This window comes from Cetorhinus maximus, chromosome 18 (genome assembly GCF_964194155.1).
Source record: "Cetorhinus maximus chromosome 18, sCetMax3.hap1.1, whole genome shotgun sequence".
In the NCBI taxonomy this organism is placed as follows: domain Eukaryota; kingdom Metazoa; phylum Chordata; class Chondrichthyes; order Lamniformes; family Cetorhinidae; genus Cetorhinus; species Cetorhinus maximus.
Genome location: NC_135896.1, coordinates 93032321 through 93054293, shown reverse-complemented (window position 1 = coordinate 93054293; position 21973 = coordinate 93032321). Strand labels below are relative to the sequence as shown.

Genomic DNA, 21973 nt, shown 5'->3' with positions numbered 1-21973 from the left:
TTTGTACATCTACACTTTCTAATCTCTTACCATTTAGGAAATGCTCTGCACATCTGTTCCTTCTACCAAAGTAGATAACCTCATATTTTCCACATTATATTCCATCTGCCATATTCTTGCCCACTAAGTCTGTCCAAATCCCCCCGTAGCCATTTTACATCTTCCTCACAACACACATTCCTGCCTAGCTTTGCATCATACGCGAACTTAGAAATATTACATTTGGTCCCCACATCCAAATCGTCGATATATATTGTGAACAGCTGGGGCCCAAGTGCTTGCGGTAGCCATCATTTGACATCATCTGCACTCAAAGGCAATCATCATCTGACATCTCAAGTAGCAATCAACTGACATCACTGATCATCAATTGACATCAAATGAAATCACAGTGCTCAAGCAACATCATTTGAGATCATTTAGCTTCATTTAAGTGCTCAGAAGCATTCAACTGACCTCAAAAGTGATCAGAATTTTCCTTCACAAGCAAGTTCTAGGTTCTAGTGATCATGACAAAATTTGACTAAGTTGCGGACATCAGCTGACACTAATATCATCATACCACGGATCTCCCTAAATCCCAGCTGATGCAGTATGTTATGCACGAATTGCATAGATTGTGATCAGCCAGAGCTCACTGCAGCACGCCACAATTTCCGGACTTTGGCGCGAGTGAAATTGCCGGAAGCTGCAGTGCCATTGTGGCCCTCAGTGGTGGCAAACAGCTCAGTGTTCACTGCCCATTTGGGAAAAGAAAACTGAGCCATTAACTAAGACATAGTCACAAAACTATCCTATTTTCTACATCCCAGTCTGTCCACATGGTCAGCCAATAGGTTTGTTTTAACTGTGACAATAAAAGTCAGGATTCCATTGCTGTTTACACTTCAAGATCCTGGCCTAGGCTGTGGTGGCTGGGACTCAGCATGTTATCCACCAGATCAGGAAACTTGTAAATGCTTTGTTCTATGATACAGCAACCTCCTTGTCCAATTCACCAAGGATTGTCAGCAGCAATGGGAGAGACATACTTGAATGAAAGACAATTCAACTTCCCCAGAGCATAGGCACAACAGACAACAAATACGTAATCATTATAGTCCCCAACACACTTCTTCACTGTCTAACCTCAGTAGAAAGGACTTATGCCATATGGTCACATCTCAGAAACATGAACATGGATGCATGCATTGCTTGCAATGTTTAAACAAAAGCCACCTGCCTTTAACTGGCTTTGTGATTGGGAGATGCAGAGCCACACCCCTATTAGCTCACCTGCAGTCAGCAGAGTGCCTTCCTGCATTGACTGTCTTCATGGTGCTGCCTCCCTCTAAGTGCTGCTGGGAGGCGGAGAGCAGGAGTGAGGCCGGGGGTTGATTGGGATGGGGGGGGTGGAGAATGTGGGTCCAAGTAAGGGGAGGGAAGAATGCTGGGCCACGGCTAAGAGTGGGGAGGTGGGGCGGGGAAACACAGATCCACGGACTGGAGTGGAGAGTGAGGCCGGGTGGGCAAAGCATGGGACCGAGGCCTAGGGCAGCGAGCGAGGCCATAGGGCTGGAATTCAGGGTCTGAGGTGGGAGTGAAGCTGGGGTGAATGATGTGGGAGCTCTCCCATCCCTGGAAAGGTGGAGAAATCCTGGCAGAGGGGATGAGTGAGTGAATGGGGGATGGGTGGGGTGGGGAGGGAAGGAAGGGTATAAGTGAGTGAGTGGGGTCTGATGGGGAGAGGGAATGGAGGGCATGAGTGAGGTCCGAAATGGAGGCAAGTGTGAGTGAGTGAGTGAGTGAGTGGGTGCTCAGGAGAGGGAGGGTGAATCTATGTGAGGGAAAACTAATGACTGCTTTTGATGCCTTGATCGCTTTGATTGTAAAACGTCACTTATGTCAAATAATTACTGACCATTTTTGAATGCAGAGTCAAAATTTTCTGGTAGGGATGGGAAATGAATAAAAAACAATGTTTCAAAACATGGGGTTTGAAAGTATTAGAATAAAAACAGAAAATGTCAGGAACACTTAGCAGTTCAGGCAGCAGCAAGAGGATGTTAACTTGTCAGGTCATGCAACAGGACATTAACCCAACACATTGATCCTAACTACATTCCTTGACCAGGAGGCAAGTGAATGCTGGGTGCTTGGGGACCAGAAAGCGATGAAAATCAGAAAGGGAAGGGGTGATGAGTGACGAGGAAATGGTGCGGAATAGAACAAATGCAGCAAAGTTTGAATAAGCTGAAGTAAATGGAGGATGGGAGGTTGGCTGTGAAAGCATTGGAACAGTCAAGGCCAGAGGTGACAAATGTACAGATAATGGTTGCAGCAATTGGTGGGCTGGCGAAGGAGCAATGTCAGGTGATGTTTCAGAGATGGAAGTAAGCTGTCTTTTGTGATGGAGAGAGGTTATGGGGTCAGAATTTCAGGTCAAGATTGAATACAATGCTAAAGTTGCAAACAGTCTATTTCAACCAGGGACAGTGGCAGAGTATAACCAGTGACTGGGTATAAAAAGGACACAAATATTCTACATCTACATACTGAAGCGACAGGTACAAACACTGCCTGTGACAAGGCACAGTCTGTAGCAAGCAAAAATAACAGCTTTGTAATCATTTTTAAAAAATCAGAAACTTGCTTACACACAGTTTGCATTATTTGATTTTGACTGTATTTACTAAGATGTGTTTTTAAATGTTGAACTCTTCAATTGCTTGGCAACTTTCTCCCTTGCCCTCCTGAAGGCTTTGCTGTTCCAATAGCACTATCCTGGACCTTGCCTCAGTTGCTACTATTGACAGCTGAGCCTTGACACAGAGAACAATGGGTAAGGGGCAAGTATCACTGCAAGTCCTCATCCTGTACTTCTAACTGGCATTTATTAGAATGCGACAACAAATATGATCCCTTTTGGTTCCCAACTCCGGAACAAAGTCTCTTATGAGTGGGGCGGGATCAAGTTATGCAGCATGCTCTGCCAAGTGAGTCTATATAACTCTGAGGAACTTGTTGAACCACCGGAGAAGCTATTTAGAAGCTGTTTGTGATTAACGATTTCAGATTCCCTCCTCCTCCATCCCTAACTTACAGACAAACTCAATGGTGTCAAGCTTCAATCCTGAATCTACTGGTAACTCAGTACTGAAGTCCACGTTACTTGTCCATTGTGATCAATTTCCACCTCCAAACATGTCATACATTCTAGGTGTGTTCTTTTCAAAAGACTGGAATAGCTTCAGTGGATGTAAGAGGCAGTGGGTGGTTAACAGGCTGAGAATCATCAACTGGGTCAAAAATGAGGGCACCCAATAATCAATTTGAGATTATTGGTGTGGTCTTTGAAAGTGACCACGTTCGCTGACCCGTTTCTTGTCCTCCCTCAACAAAGGAGACAGCTCAAGTCACAAGTGCTTGAATTTTCCTCAGCTTTAAGCAGACACATCATTGTGCTTATCCTTTAACACCCACCACCAAAAATATATTCTTAATAAATTATAGGCAAACTGGCACTGCATTCAATCTCTGCTGAATATTTCAGGATGCAAGTTGCGTATTCTGGTAGGATTCGTAAGAGTGTCAGTAACATTACTGAGCAACCTTGTATTGTCTTCCTAATTAGTTGACTACTATGTATGCAAATATTTATTGCCATTTATCACTGATGAAGTGACAAAAGAGGCAGCAGTCTCAAACATCACACAGCTGCACCATGTTAAAATGTTACTCATAAAAGTAGTTAACACCCCTATAAATTGGTGAGGCTTGTTTAGGTTCCCACTTAGCGCCACAAAAAATTAAATATGCTCAAATTAATTTGCCATTTGTTATTTTAATTTTTGTTTTAATGGAAATATTTCATGTAGCAAATCCCTCTGGAAATCTCATTGTTTTTTGCAATTTCTGTTCGATGTTAACTCTGATGTCTTCAGAGGCCCATGTGCTTGGATAAATGCCGAAGACAGGAAGCAGGAAATCCAGAACGAACTTGTCCTTTTCTCTGCCAATTCTAAACCCAACAATTTGGACAGCAAACCTCCCCACCGCCCCACCCCCCCATTTACTCTATTATATTCACTCGTGTTCAAGATCAAGTTTTTAATCCAAATCCAGGCTGCCAAATCCTCTACTCACCAACTTCACAGCCATGCGAAATGGCTTGCTTAACCTGCTGTTCAAATTTTTGTTATCAAGTTCAAAACAAAGTTGAGCAACAGGCTAAACAAGTCGGTTCACACTGCCACTATGCAGTAGCTACGCGAGTGGTATTTTCCACTAACAGGATGCTGCCATCAGCCCAAAAGGATGTTTTTCCTGCTACATAATTGAGCAATGTCATGCATAAATTTCAGCACCGGTGTGATGCCAGATACGCTGGCCATACATCCCAACGATTGGCTGACCGAATCATACAACATGTTCCTTCGGTTGCTTGTAATAGGCAAGAGTAGAGCCTGTACTCAACCAGCCCCTCCTTGAAACACCCAAAATAAAACCTCTAGAATTAGGTGTGATTCGGTGATTGGAAAACACTTGCTGAACAATCCTGAGTGTGCTAATAACTAACCAAACAGCCAATTTAAGATAATCAGTCGAGCTTATAATTTGGCTCATTTCTGCTTGCTAGAAGCGATATACATTCATATGCAGGGATCTGTTCTCTTCAAACAAAAGGAATATGTTCAAGCCTCACATGTCTTTTCAATTACCTGGGAACTTGGGGAGCCTATTGTTCCCCATTGCTTTTTCCATGGCAATGCCTCAGCCCGAGTCAACTTGCTAACCAATCAGCACCCTTTTCTCCTGTATTGTAAACTGCTGTGAACGTTTGAAATTTGGCATTCTTGTGTTTGTCCTGATGAGTGCAAGATGAAAAGCTTTGGCAACATGTGCCTCTTTTCAGCAATATTGAAGTTTAAGTAATTAAAGTAAAATCTGGCAAGCCCATATTTGAACAAATTCCATGTTAAAACACTTGGCCACTTCATCAGGCATCAGGGACAGAGAAACCGACCAACATAAGTCAAGTTAAGCTGGGACATTATAACATGCTTTCCTTGCAGAAATAATTATGTACACTGACAGATTGGAAGAAGCCAACATGGGGCTAAAACCTGGACAAAAGTGCTTCACTTGCATTGTGTTTCTGGGCTCCTCACCATATTTCTTTACTCAAAGATCTTCAGGCTTTTAAACCTAACCTTTCCTGACTTATCTTGAATAATCTTTTCAATGTTGGTATTGTTCTGCGCTATTCACTTTAGCCTTGTACCTTGGCTCCTCAATTTAAGAGGTTTCTCAGACGTTGAATCAAATTATTTTTTGTCTCATTACGATAGTCATATGTTTTTGTGCATCACTGGCTTTTAAAAAAAATTATTCTTTCATGGGATGTGGGCGTCACTGGCAAGGCCAGCATTTATTGCCCACCCCTAATTGCCCTTGAACTGAATGGCTTGCTCGGCCATTTCAGAGGGCAGCTAAGAGTCAATCACATTGCTGTGGGTCTGGAGTCACACGTAAGCCAGACCAGGACATTAGTGAACCTGGTGGGTTTTTTTTTAACATCAATCAACATCACCATGGTGGGATTTGAACCCATGTCCCCAGAGCTTTAGTCTGGGTCTCTGAATTACTAGTCCAGTGACATTATCACTACACAACTGTCTCCTCCTCAATCTTATTTATGGAAGCGCTGAAAATTCGAAACACATATGACAGGTGTCTCAGGTGTAAAACATAAATTGGAGACCTCCAAGTCTGTTGAGAAGCGAGGTTAAGAAATTATCGGTATGAAGGAAGCTTCACAGAATCACAGAATTGTGACGGTGTAGAAGGAGGCCATTTGGCCCATTCTGTCTGCACCGGCTCTCTGAGCATTTTAACTTAGTGCCAATCTCCTGCCTTTTCCCCGGAACCCTGAACATTGTTTGTATTTAAATAATCATCCAATGCCCTCTTGAATGCCTCAATTGAACCTGCCTCCACCACACGTCCAGGCAGTGCGGTCCAGACCCAAACCACTCGTTGTGTGAAAAAGTTTTTCTCACCTCACATTTGCTTCTTTTGCAAAAGACTTTAAAACTGTGCCCTCTGGTTCTCGATCCGTTTACGAGCCGGAACAGTTTCTTCCTATCGACTCTGTCCAGACCCCTCATGATTTTGAAAACTTCTATCAAGTCTCCTCTTAGCCTTCTCCTCTCCAATGAAAACAGTCCCAACTTCTCCAATCTTTCCTCATAACTGAATCATCTCATCCCTAGAACCATTGTAATAAACCTCTGCTGCACTCTCTCCAATGTGTTCACATCCTTCCTGCAGTGTCACACCCAGAACTGTACACAATACTTCAGCTGAGGTCTCACTAGTGTCTTACATAAGTTCATCATAACTTCCCTGCTCTTGTACTCTATGCCCCTATTAATGAAGTCTAGAATACTGTATGCTTTAGTAACAGCTCTCTCGATGTCCTGTCACCTTTAATGACTTATGTACATATACACCCAGGTCTCTCTGCTCCTGCACACCCTTTAGAATATTATCTTTTATTTTATATTGTCTCTACACGTTCTTTGTACCAAAGTGTATCAACTCACACTTCTCAGCACTGAACTTCATCTGCCATCCATCTGCCCACTCCACCAATGTGTCAATGTCCTTTCGAAGTTCTACACTATCCTCCTCACAGTTTATAATTCTCCCAATCTTTGTGTTGTGGATAACAAGCTTGGATAACAAATTATAAGAATACAGGGTAAGTGTGCAGGGTTCTAGGTTACCTTGTAGGAATAAGATGACAACTCTAGACCTGGGATACAAGTTGTACAAATCAAAATCATGTACAAAGACGGTAGAAGCATCGTACACTCATTGAAATGATACCAAGTGGGGGGGAAGCTAAGGATTGAAATCTAGTCAGGAGAAGCTAGACCTCAAACTTTAGTGCATTGAACAACAAAGTTCAATAATATGGGAGAAAATACTTTTTGTCTCCAACTGCATGGTACTTTACTCACATCAGAAAGGAATGGGAAGCAGTGTTATGTTGCACTGTATGTGGAGATCATGTGCCTGCTTTTTCTGGGGCTGATGATATCTGTGTGTTTGCCATCTGTGTTGAAAGATTACCAGTTATATTTTGAGTCAATCCGATTTAAGCTAGTCAATGTAAATTTCCTCAGGTCACAAGATTTCTTTCAGTCACCTTAATCTTTCGCAAAGCAATGGCAACACCAGAGATTGACGGGTTACAGTGTCTTATCCAGCACGTACAGGCAAGGAGAACAAGTCTTGAAGGTACTGTGCTCCAGGAGAGAAAACACTTTGTGAAATGGGTTCATAAAAGATGTGAAAAGTAGAAACATTGCACTCCAAGGCTGCATTTTTCACCAAAATCTGGCGGTTGGACAAGTCTGATGTCACTGGAAATTATTATCCATCATTTTTCAAAACACTCTCACATCATGTTGAAATCTTGAGACCAGTGGTGACAATGTTCATTATTCCTTAACAGGTCATCAGCCAGAGAACAGAGGAGTGGAGTTGGCCTGAAAACATAATCAAGTGAGGGGAGGGTTTTAACCAGCAGCAAATCGCGCGGAAAGATTATTTTATTCCACCCTCCACAAGAATTGAGAAGATAATCTAGTTACAATTCTAATCAGTCTTCTTAAAGCTCTAATTCCTTTCCAACTTCATCTTCGAATTACAAATTTTACCCTTTTGACAGATGAGCATGCAGCCAGGACTCATATCCATTTATCTAGTATCCAAAACTAATTTCTGATGTCACTGTGTTTTGGTACATGGTTTTGAGAGGCTGTCGATGTTTTGTCGACAGTATCTTGGTGTCTCAATTACAATTTCTTTGTTCTTGCTTGTGAGGGAAATAGGCACACTTCGGAAAGCTTTGGACCAATATCGAACAAGAGTTTAACCAAACACTTCAAACGCCAAAAAGATTCATGAAAATGGTTCAAGGGATGAGGCACTTCAGGTTCGAAGACAGATTAGAGAAGTTAATACCGTTTTCCTCAGAGAAGAAAAGGCTGAGAGGAGATTTGATAGAGGTATTCAAAATCATGAGGGGTCTGGACAGAGGAGATAGAGAGAAACTGTTTCCCACCTGTGAAAGGATCAAGAACGAGGGGATAAAGACTTAACGCAATTTGCAAAAGAAGCAAAAGCGATATGAGAGAAAGTTTTTCCATGCAGCGAGTGGTTAAGATCTGGAATGCACTGCCTGAGAGTGTGGTGGCGGTAAGTTCAATCAAGGCATTCAAAAGGGAAGCAGACTGTTACTTGAACAGGGACAATGCGCAGGATTATGGGGAGAGGGCGGGAGAATGGAACAAAGTGAATTGCTCACTTGGAGAGCCAGTGCAGGCATGATGGGTCAAACGGCATCCTTCTGCGCTGTTAACAATTCTGTGATTCTACAATGGGTGGCACTATGATGACAATGGAGAAGTCAAGAGAGGCGGTACGAAGGCAGAGCTGGGTGTCATCAGCATACTTGTGAAAACTAACGCTATGTTTTCAGACGATGTCGCCGAGGACCAGTATGTAGATGGAAAATAGGAGGGGCAAGGATAAATCCTTGGGGGACACCAGAGGTAACTGTGTGGGAGCAGGAAACCATTGCAAGTGATTCTCTGGCTACAATTAGATAGATAAGAACGGAACCAGGTGAGAACAGTCCCACCCAGCTGGATGACAGTGGAAAGGAGTTGGGGGAGGATGGCATGGTCAACCATGTCAAAGACTACTAACAGGTCAAGACGGGAGAGTTTATCCTTTGTCACAGCCACATGGGATGTAATTCGGGACTTCGATAAAAGTCGTTACATTACTGTGACGGGCGGAAAACTGATTGAAGGGATTCAAACATGGGAATTTCAGGAAAGATGGTCACGGATTTGAGAGGCAACACCACATTGGAGGACTTTGGAGAGGAATGGGAGGTTGGAGATGAGGCAGTTGCCGGGATGGTGGGGTCAAGGGTTTTACTTTTTGAGGAGAGGGGTGATAACAGCAGGTTTAAAGGAGAGAGAACAACGTCTGAATAGAGAATGCCGTTAACAATAACAGTTAACGTTGGGACCAGGAGGGGAAGATGGGTGGTCAGTAGTTTAGCGGGGATAAGTTTGAAGGAGCAGGAGGTGAGTCTCATGGGCAAGGTGAGCTTGGGGAGGGCATGAGTGGGGTTAGAAGAGAAGATACAAGAATCACAGCTTGAGTTATTAAATTTGTTTCACTGATTAAGAAGAATAAACGAAAAGATTAATACTAACAGCTGAGCTGCACAAAATCACAGAAGTACATGTCAATCTGAATTCATTAAAAAAACTTCAGCTATCCAGTTTGCATGTCAGAGCTCAGTGGACAGAGCAAAGAAAACACTTCCTCTGTAACATGTGGAATTATTACACAGGTTTGAGATCATGTTTTTGATTCTGCCGCAGCAGAGAACAACGACGAAATAGATTCCAGCCAATTTACCAAAGGATTCTATATCATCGGTGCTTTGTCAGATTCTCCCCACCGTAAGCCACTGGATCCCATTCAGACTAAAAGACAAGTCACTGAGTACTTTATATACTGAGCTTCCCCTCACTGAAAGGTGACTGTGGTTTGATGAAACCATTATTGTGCGGGAGTACGATGAAGGAGGATATCTTGCCTCATAAAATGAGTTGAAAATTGCTTGCTGCATTGGGACAAACGGTGGGTTAATTGGAAAACAGCTCCTGTAAAGCAGCATTCCATCACCATTGCACTGCGAAAAGCTGCAGTACTGATCGAACAGTACACGTCTCAGGGTCTAAACGGAGTGAGTTGCTCACTGTCACAGTTGATAGTACACCAAACAGATAAACATGTGCAAATATCATGGGCTAAGACTAACCTGAAAAGGAATCCACAGTATCTAATTTGTAAATCGAATTAGAATGTGGGTCCATGCAACTTGGAACCTGGAGCAAATGGATTAGTAACTCTAACGAATCCCTTAATTAATTGTCTTGGAAGAAATTGGCACATTTAGTGGATCCTGGAAAAATGTTAATAAAAGACAGGTTGTAGCAACTAAAATCGATTAGAGAAGGCGGCAAAAATGAGCACCGTTTGCTATGGTTGGATGAAATGGAGAAAGAGTAAGAAAAAAAAAGTGTGTGTTTTCTACCAACATTCCCTAGCCTTACCAGGTGCCGGCAGACCAGTTAGAGGAGGGGAGGGAGTGAATTACAAATTCTGTCAACTTTTACATCCACTGCTGTGCAGTGAAGACTGCAATGGCGGGAACTGGTATGTTGCAGGGCATTGCAGACCCAATGAGAATGAGTTGTGTCCAGTTTCACATTTCCACACATCATAGGCGTTATTTAATGGGGGCAAGGGAGATCTTGCCCACTGGCTGCAGAACGTCCTTGCGTTGCTTCTTTGTAGGAAGACCTACTGCATCAAGAGCCATTCAGGCACTTGTTCGTCCAGCGGTAGGCCTTCCCCAGGATCAAGGACCCCTGGAGTAGAAGTCTCCCGTGCTAAGAGCAGCTAGCCAATCAAAGGCTGGCACTCTATTTAACAGCAGTGCCACTAGGCGGCGGTGGCTGCTGCCGATATGACACCCACCCAAGGCCTCGGATCCTGGATGGACCCAGGAGCGAGAGGCAGCAGGAGGAAGGGTCATGGGCTGGGGTCACAGGGGAGGGGAGTAGGGGATCAGGAGTAAGGACGGGAGCGGTAACTCTCAGCGGCATCCCACCTTCCCATTGCCGGGTTCCTCAATCAGGCACCGGGTGCTTTTGAACGAGCGAACCCTCTGGGAGCCTGTAAGCAAACATGCCAGGGTTTGCTTGTTGCGCACAATGCATGGCAAAGCCCCCCGCCTGCCACTGGGTTGATACCCGCGGTGGCATGAGGCCCTTAAGTGGGTCCTCCTGCCCGACTAAATGTGCCCTCCTGCCACCAAACTTGCCACAGGGGAGGGCTCAAAGATTCTGCCCCATGCTCTTAAGCCCCGGTGCACCACTAGCACAATCTAAATATGTCCCTCAGAAAGGCCATAAAAAAAAGCCTCTTCACTGGGCTTCCATGCGATTGGGATTGAAGCACACTGTTCCCAACGTCTTTTGGCCCACACTGCATTCGATCTGAGAGCGTTTGTTACAGACACCAGAGCTATCCCATTCTCCAGGATTGATATTCCTTATCCTGATCTGAGCCCAAAGACTATTCCAAATCTGTCAAATGCTTTGCAAATGATTTAGAAAATACATCCAAATAACAAAAATGCACGCAATTTTGTTAAACTTTTACGCTAAAAAGCACTGACAGTAACCAACAGAATTGAGGTTACACAGTCCAGTCATTAATAAAATAGCACAAGTCATTTTCAGGTATCTAATTTCCAATAAACCCTCTTCTAAGCTGATGATCATCAAGCTTGTCTGAAATGGAGCCCAATCCTTATTCTACAGAGAATAAAACAAGAAAATACAAAAGATGCAAACACATCAGAGAGGGTCTCTGTTTCTACTAATCCTGCAGCCTCAGCATATTCTTCAGTTTCAATGCTTAATAAAATATTAACAAAGAGCTCACGTTCCAGTCTCAAGTTGGAAGACAAATGATGGTGCACAGGGAGAGACTGTCTAAACCCTAACGCACAAATTCCGAGTAAGGTTCATGTAAATTTATTTTCAATGGTCAAAAAATTCTCATTCATTCAGTGACAAACAAACTGTCTCAGGAAATGGTACCAAAGTCTCAGTGCAGTGTCAGCCACTGCTCAGTTACGAGCACTCTCAGCTCTGAGTCTGAAGGCTATGGGTTCAAGACCCACATCGGAGAGTTGAGCAGAGGAATCTAGGCTGACACTCTGGTGCAGTACTGAGGGAGTGCTGCACTGTTGGAGGCGCCATTAAACCGAGGCCCCATCTGCCCTCTCAGGTAGGCATGTAAGGTCCCATGGCACGATTTCAAAGAGCAGGGGAACTCTCCAGCCCAATATTTATCCCTCAATCAACACTACTAAAACAGATTATCTGGTTGCTATCACATTGCTATGTTGGAACTTGGTGTGTGCAAATTGACTGCTATGTTTCCTATATTACAGCAGTGACTACAGTTCAAAAACACTTCACTAGCCGTAAAGCATTTTGGCATGTCCTCTGGTCACGAAAGATGCTGCAGAAATGCAATTTTTTTAAAAAATTGCAACGCCCTATATACCTGCCATAACCAGCTATTCTAGGATCTCAACTGTTAGGGTGCAGCTCAATAACACCACTGGCAAACATTAAATGACTGCAGTCCAAAGCTAGGAGGTCTTGTGGTGCAGCGGGTAGTGTCCCTGCCTCTGAGCCAGGAGCTCTGGGTTCAAGTCCCACCCCAGGACTTGATGGTCAAGGAAGGTGCACTCACAATGTGACTGAACAAGTTGATTATCAACTTGTGAATCCTTCCAATAGCAATTAACAGTGGGAGAGATTCCTGGTCAGCCATGTGATGGAAAGAAATTGGAGTCTCCACCATCACTATCCATAGCTCAACATATATGTAAGAAGAGCCTTTGCTCCACAAAGAGTCTTTGCTCCAGGCCACAACGTGCATGTAAGAGTCTATGTTGCCACAGCAACTCGGACTCCTTGGGGAGGGGGGCCGGTTGGCTCCGTTGGCTGGACAGTCGGTGTGGATCAGATTGGTGCCAACAGCACAGGGTTCTATCCCCGTTCCGGCTGGGGTGGATTCGGGACCTGTCTCCTTGCCCGGCCTGTGGTGGAGGTCGTAGTGCTGTGGGTCAGGCCTACTTTAAATGAGAATAAAAAAGAATAAGACAAAAGCTGTGCACTAAAGGCTCACGAGTAAAGAAAATGATGACTTCAGAGCAAATCCTATCTGTTCTCATCTCGAGTCAAAAGAATATTGAACAGTAAGGGATCAATGCCCAATGCTGGAAGTTCAGCTTGGCATTTTAAAAATACTAACCTTTTAAAATAACTCGGTGTATAATTAAGAATGTAAGAAAGTAGAAGTTGAAAAGGGCCATTCAACTCATACCTATTCTTTCCAGAGACTTTGAATAACCCAGTCCACTGAAAATTCATCCCTCCCTCAAAGATAAGCCAAAGAAAACTCTTGAATACCAATATCACCTAGTATCCTACACTTGGACCTTGCCACTGCTGTTTCCAATACCCTATCAGTTTAGGAACTACACATCGAAGTATGTAGCCATCTAACATTCAGTTTTCTTCCCGAGTAGATAGTCACCCAGCATTTCTTGTTAAATAAGTACAAAAATAACAATTTGGCCGAGACTTTAATCCGCTACTTAGTGACGGGAAAAGTTCTAATCTCGAGTCAGACTTGCTAATATACTTATGTCCTTTAAATGCGCGCTCAGCACAAATGAAATAACCTGCTTAGATCAGACTTATCTATTCCTCTTACTGCACAGGATTGTAGTCATTATGCTGCACAAGATGCACTGAAGCAAAACTTGCCACGGTTCCTTCAACAGCACCCACCAAACCCCTGACCTCTACCCAGAAGAACAAGGGCAGCAGACAGATGGGAACACCACTGCTTGTAGGCTCCCCTCCAAGTCACACACCATCCTGACTTGGAACATTCCTTCACTGTCGAAATCCTGGAACCCCCTTCCCTGTCGGCACTGTGGGTGTACCTATACCGGATGGACTGCAGCGATTCAAGGTAGGGGCTCACTAGCACCTTCAAGGGCCATTAGGGATGGGAAATAAATGCTGGCCTTGCCAGTGGCACCTACATTCCATGAATGAATATATAAAAAATTACAAGGATGAAATCTGAAAGTGGCAGCTGTTATATTACCATAGTTGATGTTGCGAATGGTATGATGATGCACTGCTGCAGTCTCAAAGGCATGGTTCCTCACCTGGCAACATTTTTATTCTTTCATGGGATGTGCACGTCACTGGCAAGACCAGCACTTGTTGCCCATCCCTAATTGTCCTTTAACTGAGTGGTTTGCTCGGCCATTTCAGAGGCCAGTTAAGAGTCAACCGCATTGCTATGGAGTCACATATAAGCCAGACCATGCAAAGGTGGCAGACTTCTCTCCCTGCAGGATATTGGTGAACCAGATGGGTTTTTAATGACAATCGACAATTGTTTCGTGGTTACCATTACTAAGAGCTTTATATTCCAGGCTTATTAACCTGGTGGCATGGTGGTATTGTCACTGGGCTAGTAGTCTAGAGTCCGCGGCTAATGCTCTGAGCACCCAGGTTCAAATCCCACCACAGCAGATGGTGGAATTTGAATTCAAAAAATCTGGAATTAAAAGTCAAATGATGACCATGAAATCATTGTTTAGGGGAGGTGGTGGCATAGTGGCATTGTGACTGACTGGTAATCCAGAGGCCCAGGGTATTGCTTTGGGGACCCGGGTTCGAATCCCACATTGGCAGATGGCGAAATTTGAATCCAATAAAAATCTGGAATTAAAAGTCAGAGGATGATCATGAAACCATTGCCGATTGTCGTAAAAACCCAACTGATTCACTAATGTCCTTTCAGGAAGGAGGTCTGGCCTACATGTGACTCCAGACCCACAGCAATGTGGTTGAGTCTTGAATGCCCTCTGAACAGGGATGGGCAATAAATGCCAGTGACATAAATACTAGCCAGCGATGCCCACCTCCCATGAAAGAATGAAACTATAAATTCCATCAGCTGTCGTGGTGTTAGCCTGGGTCTCTGGATTCCTAGCCCAGTGACTTGACCAGTACGCCACCATCTCCCCAGGACGAAAGTTTAGGTTATTGAAGGGGCTGCACAGAACACATTGTCTGTCTGTTGAACCTCTTTCATGTCACAGAGCGTTTACTATGCAGAGAGGGAGAGGTTGGGGGGGGGAAGAAGCTTTCAACAAGAAACAAAAGCACAAAAATGAAGCTCATGAATGGTCCTCGACAACATGTTCAAAATATGTTCTACATTATGACTTCAGTTAATGTCTGGAAATAATCCTATTTTATATATTGTACGAGTGCATCATGGGTTCACGCTGATACCAAAAGGATTGAAGCAATTACCTAAACACAATAACCACTCCTCAGTAAAATTTGGTGGTTCCTCGGGGATTGGTTTTGTTGTGCCTGGCACATTAGCTGTTATTGATCTGAATGCAGCAGGATAGTCTAGGGCTCTTTGGGAATGAAAGATTAATTTCCCTGACACCATTGCGAGCAAGGCCAGAAGAAAAATCAAATGCACTGAAAAATCGCGATTTGTAAATAAAAAAATGTTTTCAGCTAAGACACACAGCATAATCGTAGATCACAACATGGCTGAGTGCATCATAAACAGTGCAGCAAGCTGAGAATTTGGAAAGAGTGGGGATTTAGTGCAGAAGGGGAGAGAGGTGCTTCTTTTACCTTTAATATTTGTTGTGGTTTGCATAAGCTGGAGGCAGTAATTATTTACAACTAGGAACCTTTAACTAGTACTTTAAACATTAATAAGTTAAGTAGTTCTTAAAAAAAAAAAGGCCAAGGGAATGAATCACATTAAGCTTTAAATGTTTCAGCACATAGAATAAGGCTAGAGATGGTAATGCAGGAAGTATGTCACATCTGCATGATATGAGAGTCTGTAAAGAGTGCATGGTCCCAGGCAGCTATGTAAGTATTAAGTGCCGACAACTCAAGGACCTTTGACTCAAACATGTTGAGCTGGAGTCCAAGTGTCATGTCCATAAGACATCAAAGAGATCATAAACTGCTTAAATCAAACCTTACTCTCTGCTTATTTAAAAATGGACTTTGCTGAACCAAAAACATGGCTGCTACAGGTCACATGATTTTCAAGCTGGCTACAGTTCTGAAAACTTCCAACAGTAATTACATGACAAAGCTCAACCCTCATCCAAGTGGAAACTCACACCTATCTTTGTGTGGCCCCATTACAATCATTGAAACAAGGGAGCAGCAGTTGGTCTGGCTCCCCAACCTGGACTTTTAACAAAAAGAGAGCCATCGAAACTCATTATACCTGCGGAGGCACTAATAGCCACCATCTGTCTCCCAAGGTGAACAATGGATTTTGAACAGACACTTAGAAACTGATTGTTAACCTAAAACTGGCACATCAATGGGCAACATCACAAGGCCGAAACTCCTCTGGCCTTTGGAAAGTTTTAATGTTACATTCCTGGACTCCCAGGGCAGTCTGTTGTTAACATTCAGCCTGTCAACACAAAGCAGGACTCCAGGCAAACAACAAAGCCGGTCTCAAGTCTGAACCTCCTCGAAGACTGGTTCTTTGGAAGGTTCCTGCCAGCGCCTGTAGAGCAGACCAAGTCTCTGTATACCAGCCTCACCTTGCTGCATCATCACCAACTTTGAAGGAATTCGGCAACTTCTGCTTTCAGCTAGCTGAACCCACCTGAACTTTAACTCCTACGTGAAGGAACTCTCACTGGGTTCTGACATTCTGGACTCTAAAATTCACGTGAATTAGTATTCATATATTTGTTTTTTTTTGCTCTAAGTTATTCCTAGTTGTGAAACCCTTCTCCTTCCTAAGCCCTTCTTGTCTGCATGTATGTAGTTGTGATGACCATCCGCCCCCCCCAGGTTTGAATGTATGAATAAACAATGCTTCTGATTTAACCCCAAAGAGAGATTGGTATGAGTCACTTTAAAATTGACTTCACAAACAGAGGGTTAGGGGAAACATGCCACACTCTATTTCAAAGATGAAAACACCTCTGCTTATGGACAGATGGTGAGAAAAATAAAGGAGTTCAGTTTGCCACTCTAAGCTGTCCATAACACTGAGGTTCAGCCATTGTGATGCATCAGGGATGGAGAGTTACATGGACATTACCCAGGAGGCAGTCAAGTGGCTCACATTAAATCAGCGGTTCCTAAACTTTGGGTCGTGACTCCAACTAGAGTTGCAAAATACAACAAATGGGGTCACAAGCTGTCCCTCCTTGGAGACTGTGCCCCACACCAGTACTGAGGCCCAGGCGGTATCTGACCCTGCCCTTGCCCTGCTTGTCCCTCAATGTCTCTCTCTGGGCCATGGGCTCCTGCCCATGGCTGCTTCAATGAATCTTCTGTCATCAGGGATTATGGAGAGCTTAGCTGAAATCTCAGCGGCCAGTGTCTATTACACGGTGTGTTCTATGCCTTTCAGAAGCACTCCGCTTTCTTCACAAAGACCGGCTGAGACCATGAACTTGGTGCGATTCCTCTGCTGCTGAGCTGTGGTCAGTCTGAGCCAACCCCATCACCCTTGCACTCTGAAATGATGACAGTTCCAACTTAAGACCCTCAAGAACAGCCAACTTACTACCCTCAACCTGTATTCGCTACTTCCTGGCCAAGGTCCATGAGCTAGAGTAGCTCAGATGAAGTAATGGACTGGTGAGTACATAAAGGAATAACATTTTTACAAAGTACTTTAAAAAGAGATTTTCACATTTACATGTTATATCGTATGTTGATTTATAATGCACAAACTTTAATAATTATATACTGAATGCTATATACTCTGCTGCTTTATTGCTGTTTTGTTTCTGTTGGCATTTTAAAAGAGGTGGCTGCAAAGACAATGAACATACTGGTTTTGATCTTCCACTATTTCCTCAATGCTAGAATGATCCTTGTGGATTGGAAGGTAGTAAATGTAATCCGATTTTCAAGATAAGGAGAGAGAAAAGAAAACCTTGAGTTAGTGGTTAGGCTAACATAAGCATTAGGAAAAATGCTAAGAACCTATCATTAAAGAAATGGTGACACAGCGCTAAGAAAATTACAATGTGATTGGGCGGGATCAATACTGTTTTGTGAACGAGAGAGATCATGTTTGACAAATCTCTTAGAGCGTTTTGAGAGTGTAATTAGCAGGGTAGACAAAGGGGAACCAGCGGATGCCGTAAATTTAGATTTTCAGAATTTCAATAAAATGCCAAAACAAGAGTTTGCCACACTCGGGGAATTGCAGGGAGTATATTAAAATAGGTTGAAAATAGGTTAATGGACAGAAAGCAGGATAAGACTAAACAGGTCATTTCTGGGATAGCGTGGAGTAATTAGTGTAGTGCCACAAGGATCTGTGCTTGGACCACAGCTACTTACAATCTATAGCAATGCTGCAAATGAGGGGTCCGCATGCAATATACTCAAGGTTGCTGATGATCGAAAGCTAGGTGGGAAAGCTAAGAGGCTGGCAAGGGATACAGGCAGGTTGAGTGAGTGGGTAAGGTGGTGGCAAACGGAGTATGATGCGAGAAGTGTGAAATTATCCATTTTGATGTGAAGAATGGGAATGCAGATTTTTTTTTAAATAGGTGAGACACCAGTATTTGGGTATCTTTGGTAAAAATCACAGAAAGTTTTCATGCAGATTTAGGGAGCAATTTGGAGTAAGAAAGTCTTGCAGCAACTATATGGGGTTTTGATGGGACCACACCTGGAGTATTGTCTCTAAGTGTTGGTCTCCTTACATAAAGGAGGATGTGCTTGCCTTAAAGAGGGTGCAATAAAGGTTCACTAGATTGATTCCTGGGATGAAAGAGCTGTCCTTTTATGCAAGGTCGAGGACAATGGGCTTATATTGTCTAGAGTTTGGAAGAATGAGAGGAGATCCCATTGAAACAGATAAACTTCTTCGAGGGCTCAACAGGGTGGATGGTGAGAAGCAGTTTTTGCCGTGGTGGATAGCCGAGAATTGGATACTCAAGGTCTCAGGATTAGGGGTTGGCTATTTAAGACTGAGATGAGGAGAAATTCCTTCACAGAGGGTTGTGAATTCTTAGCATTCTCTACCCGAGGGGGGCAGTGGTTGCCAAATCGATGAGCATTTTGAACAGTGAGGTTGATAGCTTTTTGGGCACAATGGGAATCAAGGCAAATGGGAACAGGGTGTGAAAGTAGGAGTTGATATAGAGGCTCAGCCATGATTTTATATAATGGCGAAACAGCCTCGATGGACTACATGGACTCGTGCTTCTTTGTCTTTTTTTAAAATCTATTTAAAAGTTGAACATGGCAAAAAATGGCAGATCGGTGGTTGGGGGGGGGGGTGATCACGAGATGAAACCTCCAGGAATACCTCTAACCAAAGTTGGCAACCAGGAGCATTGCTGGAAACTACATGCCGCACATGAGCCAATGTTGGACCATCGGCAACCACGCACAAAACTACCTGCAGTTCCTGTGCGAATGCTGCAGCAGAAGGAGTACAAGTTATTAATGTGCTAACGACATACTAATTCCATCACTGCACTCCACTCGCATATGAGGGATACATGATTAAAAACTGATAAAAAGCAAGTGAAAAATCAGCCATTCATTGGCACGAGGCTTCAGAGACAGTCCTGTCCTGCAAACTGACAACACAATACATTGGTTTGCGTTTTCCTCTGGCTCATCCACTTACTGTAGCAGCCTTTAATACAAGTCTCGTATCTATCCAGCCTCAGCACTAATATTTAATGCACCACTGCCTGGTCTCTTTCAACTCTATCTCCACCTCCCCCCCCCACTCCACCTCCCCCCCCCCACCCCCCCCCAACCCCCCCCCCCACCCCCCCCCCCACCCCCCTCACCCCACCCCCGGCCCCGGCCCCAAGCATGCCAGCTGTACACACCAGTAATTACCACTTCTGAGAGCGTGCCCTTATTGGCCATCAGAAAAAGCTTTCAGGACCCACGGGTCGACATTCGTCTGTGATTAAAAACCCGGCTGACCTCAGATTTCTGCTGACAAACACTGAGTCAGGTGAGACATGTAAAATGAGATCTGGAATTCGTCACACAGAGACCAATTGCTGTGGCACAGCTTAGGCTACGTTGTCCCGTTACCATTATTGCATCAACCCAACTCAAGATTAACAAAAGCTCATTCAGCTTTCTGCTGAAGCAAGTCAAGTAACTTGACCCCCAATTAAGTCTTCAGAATATGCCATAATTTGATAAGTCTATTGTTAAAACAAAAGTAGCTCACAGCCAGAGTTACCTCTTAACCTTATAAAATCATGCAGTGTGCTGGATGTTAATAGCAATCTGAGCACAATACCTGTTTTGTGACACGCTGATTGGCAACTTCATTATTTCAATGTCAAACATCTGGAACTCAGGCAACATTTGTCCCTTCTTTGCCATTTAGGCACCATTTCAGCATTACAACATTTGGTCAGCTGCTTACTGGATTTGTGATGACAAACCAAGAAAGAGAAGGGGAGCAGAGACGTTACACTATGGATCAGTGATGAGGGAACCTGTTACCTTGGGGGACAACAACGATAAGGGTGTATTTACATTGCAGCATCAGCCCACTGCTGATTATATAGCTGTGTGCAAACTCAGCCTGAATCCAAAGTCAATGCCCAAGTTAATACGGGAGGGGAGATGACATGCCAGAGTTCTTGGAGTAAAAATTTCATTTCTCTTCAGAGTCAGTTCAAACCTTCAAACTCGATCCACACCCTTGTTAAATCTAAGGTGTGTGCATGTACTTTCAGTCCAAAGAAAAGAGCACAGAATGATAGCATATAAAAAGAAATCAAAATGTGTATTTAAATTAGAAAGCAAGGGCAAATACAACATTTTTTTTTTTATATTTAACTTGCCTTAATGCAGCAAGGGCACGGTTTCCCGAAATGAGAGACTGGGCTGATCCAGCTCATTGTCACTGCTCTTTTGAGCCGGCCACCAGGAGGCGCAAGAAAGCAACCGAGGCGAGTGGGCATGGTCAGCCCTCTGACTTGGGGAGCATCTGCGCTCCACTCATTTAACCAGTTAAGGTTGAAAGCTGGTGGTTTTGGGTGGGAATGGGAGATGCCTCTGCAAATCTGCATTCTCCCAACTGGTCGAAGGTGCTGTCTTCGACCCATGAACACGTAAAACAAAATATGTACTTTATACACTGAAGCTAAGTGCTTTTGGCCATTTTATCAATAGCAGGATTCAATTCGCCTCTTTAAAATGAGCCATTTAAAACAGTTGGAAAACTGTAACTCAGTAATTCCAGCGAAGCTGCAAAGGTTTAAAATCAGCAGCAAGTGTTTTACTCTTCACTGTCTCCTTGGAGAAAACATATTACCTTTTCGTCTTGGGCTATTTTCTTATCTTCAGATACCAAAAGCACAAGGCACCTCCTGGCAGACAGGTTGTTCTTCGGCTGTTTTTAAAAAAAAAGACTGCGTTACATATTAATACTGACGTTACATATTAATACTGAGTACAAAAGATACAACTGTGTTCAGCAAGAATTGCAACTCCGGCAAACAAATAGAAAAGTCATTTCAATGCACTCACGTTCTTAGGTTGAAGAGAGAGGAGAGGAAAAATAAAACTCTGTGCCAAATATTTCATTTATATCCTTAAGATGTTCAAGAGGGATCTTTGGCTCCCATTTCCTCTCCAGTTCCTTCAAGCTCAATCCTCATCTCGTTATCAGCCCTAATGAGATTTCTCATCAATTGTGCAGCGGATGTACATGAAGTTCAGGAGCCAACTTCAGCAGAGAGATTATGTGGTAATTAAAGCTTTGAAAAATGACTTGGATTTACTTCAGAATAATTCCAAGCAATTAACAAAGGGACCTTAATAAAGTGCTGGAAGATGCGAAGGAAATAAAAATAAGAACCCGCCAAGTATGAACCAGTAAAACTCCACCTCAGGCAGTGCTGGACCTGGGCTAAAGCTTTGTTCAATTAATGTTCTGCTTTCCATTGAAAATGGTTGGAATGAGAAGCAGGATGAAGAGCAATAACACAACAAAGCACATCGTCACTGAGCAAGTTGTAGCTCTCATGGGCTGAGCCATCAATCTGCAAAATTACATCCCCAACAGTGTGATTGACTTCCCTAACCTCTGCCCTTCTGGAGCAGGCCATCCCACCATGTTGCCATTGCTAATCTCACCCCCTTTCTCAGTTAGCAAGAAAGGTGATGTGCTCTTCCTGATGTTCGACAGTGGT

General features: G+C 43.6%; 1 protein-coding gene across 8 annotated transcripts in view; it reads right to left on the bottom strand.

The window, feature by feature from the left end:
• Positions 1–21973, bottom strand: part of LOC144693363 (alpha-(1,6)-fucosyltransferase) — a 726743-nt gene that overhangs the window by 377054 nt on the left and 327716 nt on the right. For 6 of the 8 annotated variants that reach the window (XM_078563197.1, XM_078563195.1, XM_078563204.1 and 3 more), the window contains one exon: positions 21094–21171. The exons of the other annotated variants lie outside the window; for them this stretch is intronic. The gene's annotated coding sequence lies outside the window, so the exon portion shown is untranslated. The remainder of the gene's footprint in view (positions 1–21093; positions 21172–21973) is intronic. 8 annotated transcript variants of the gene reach the window in all.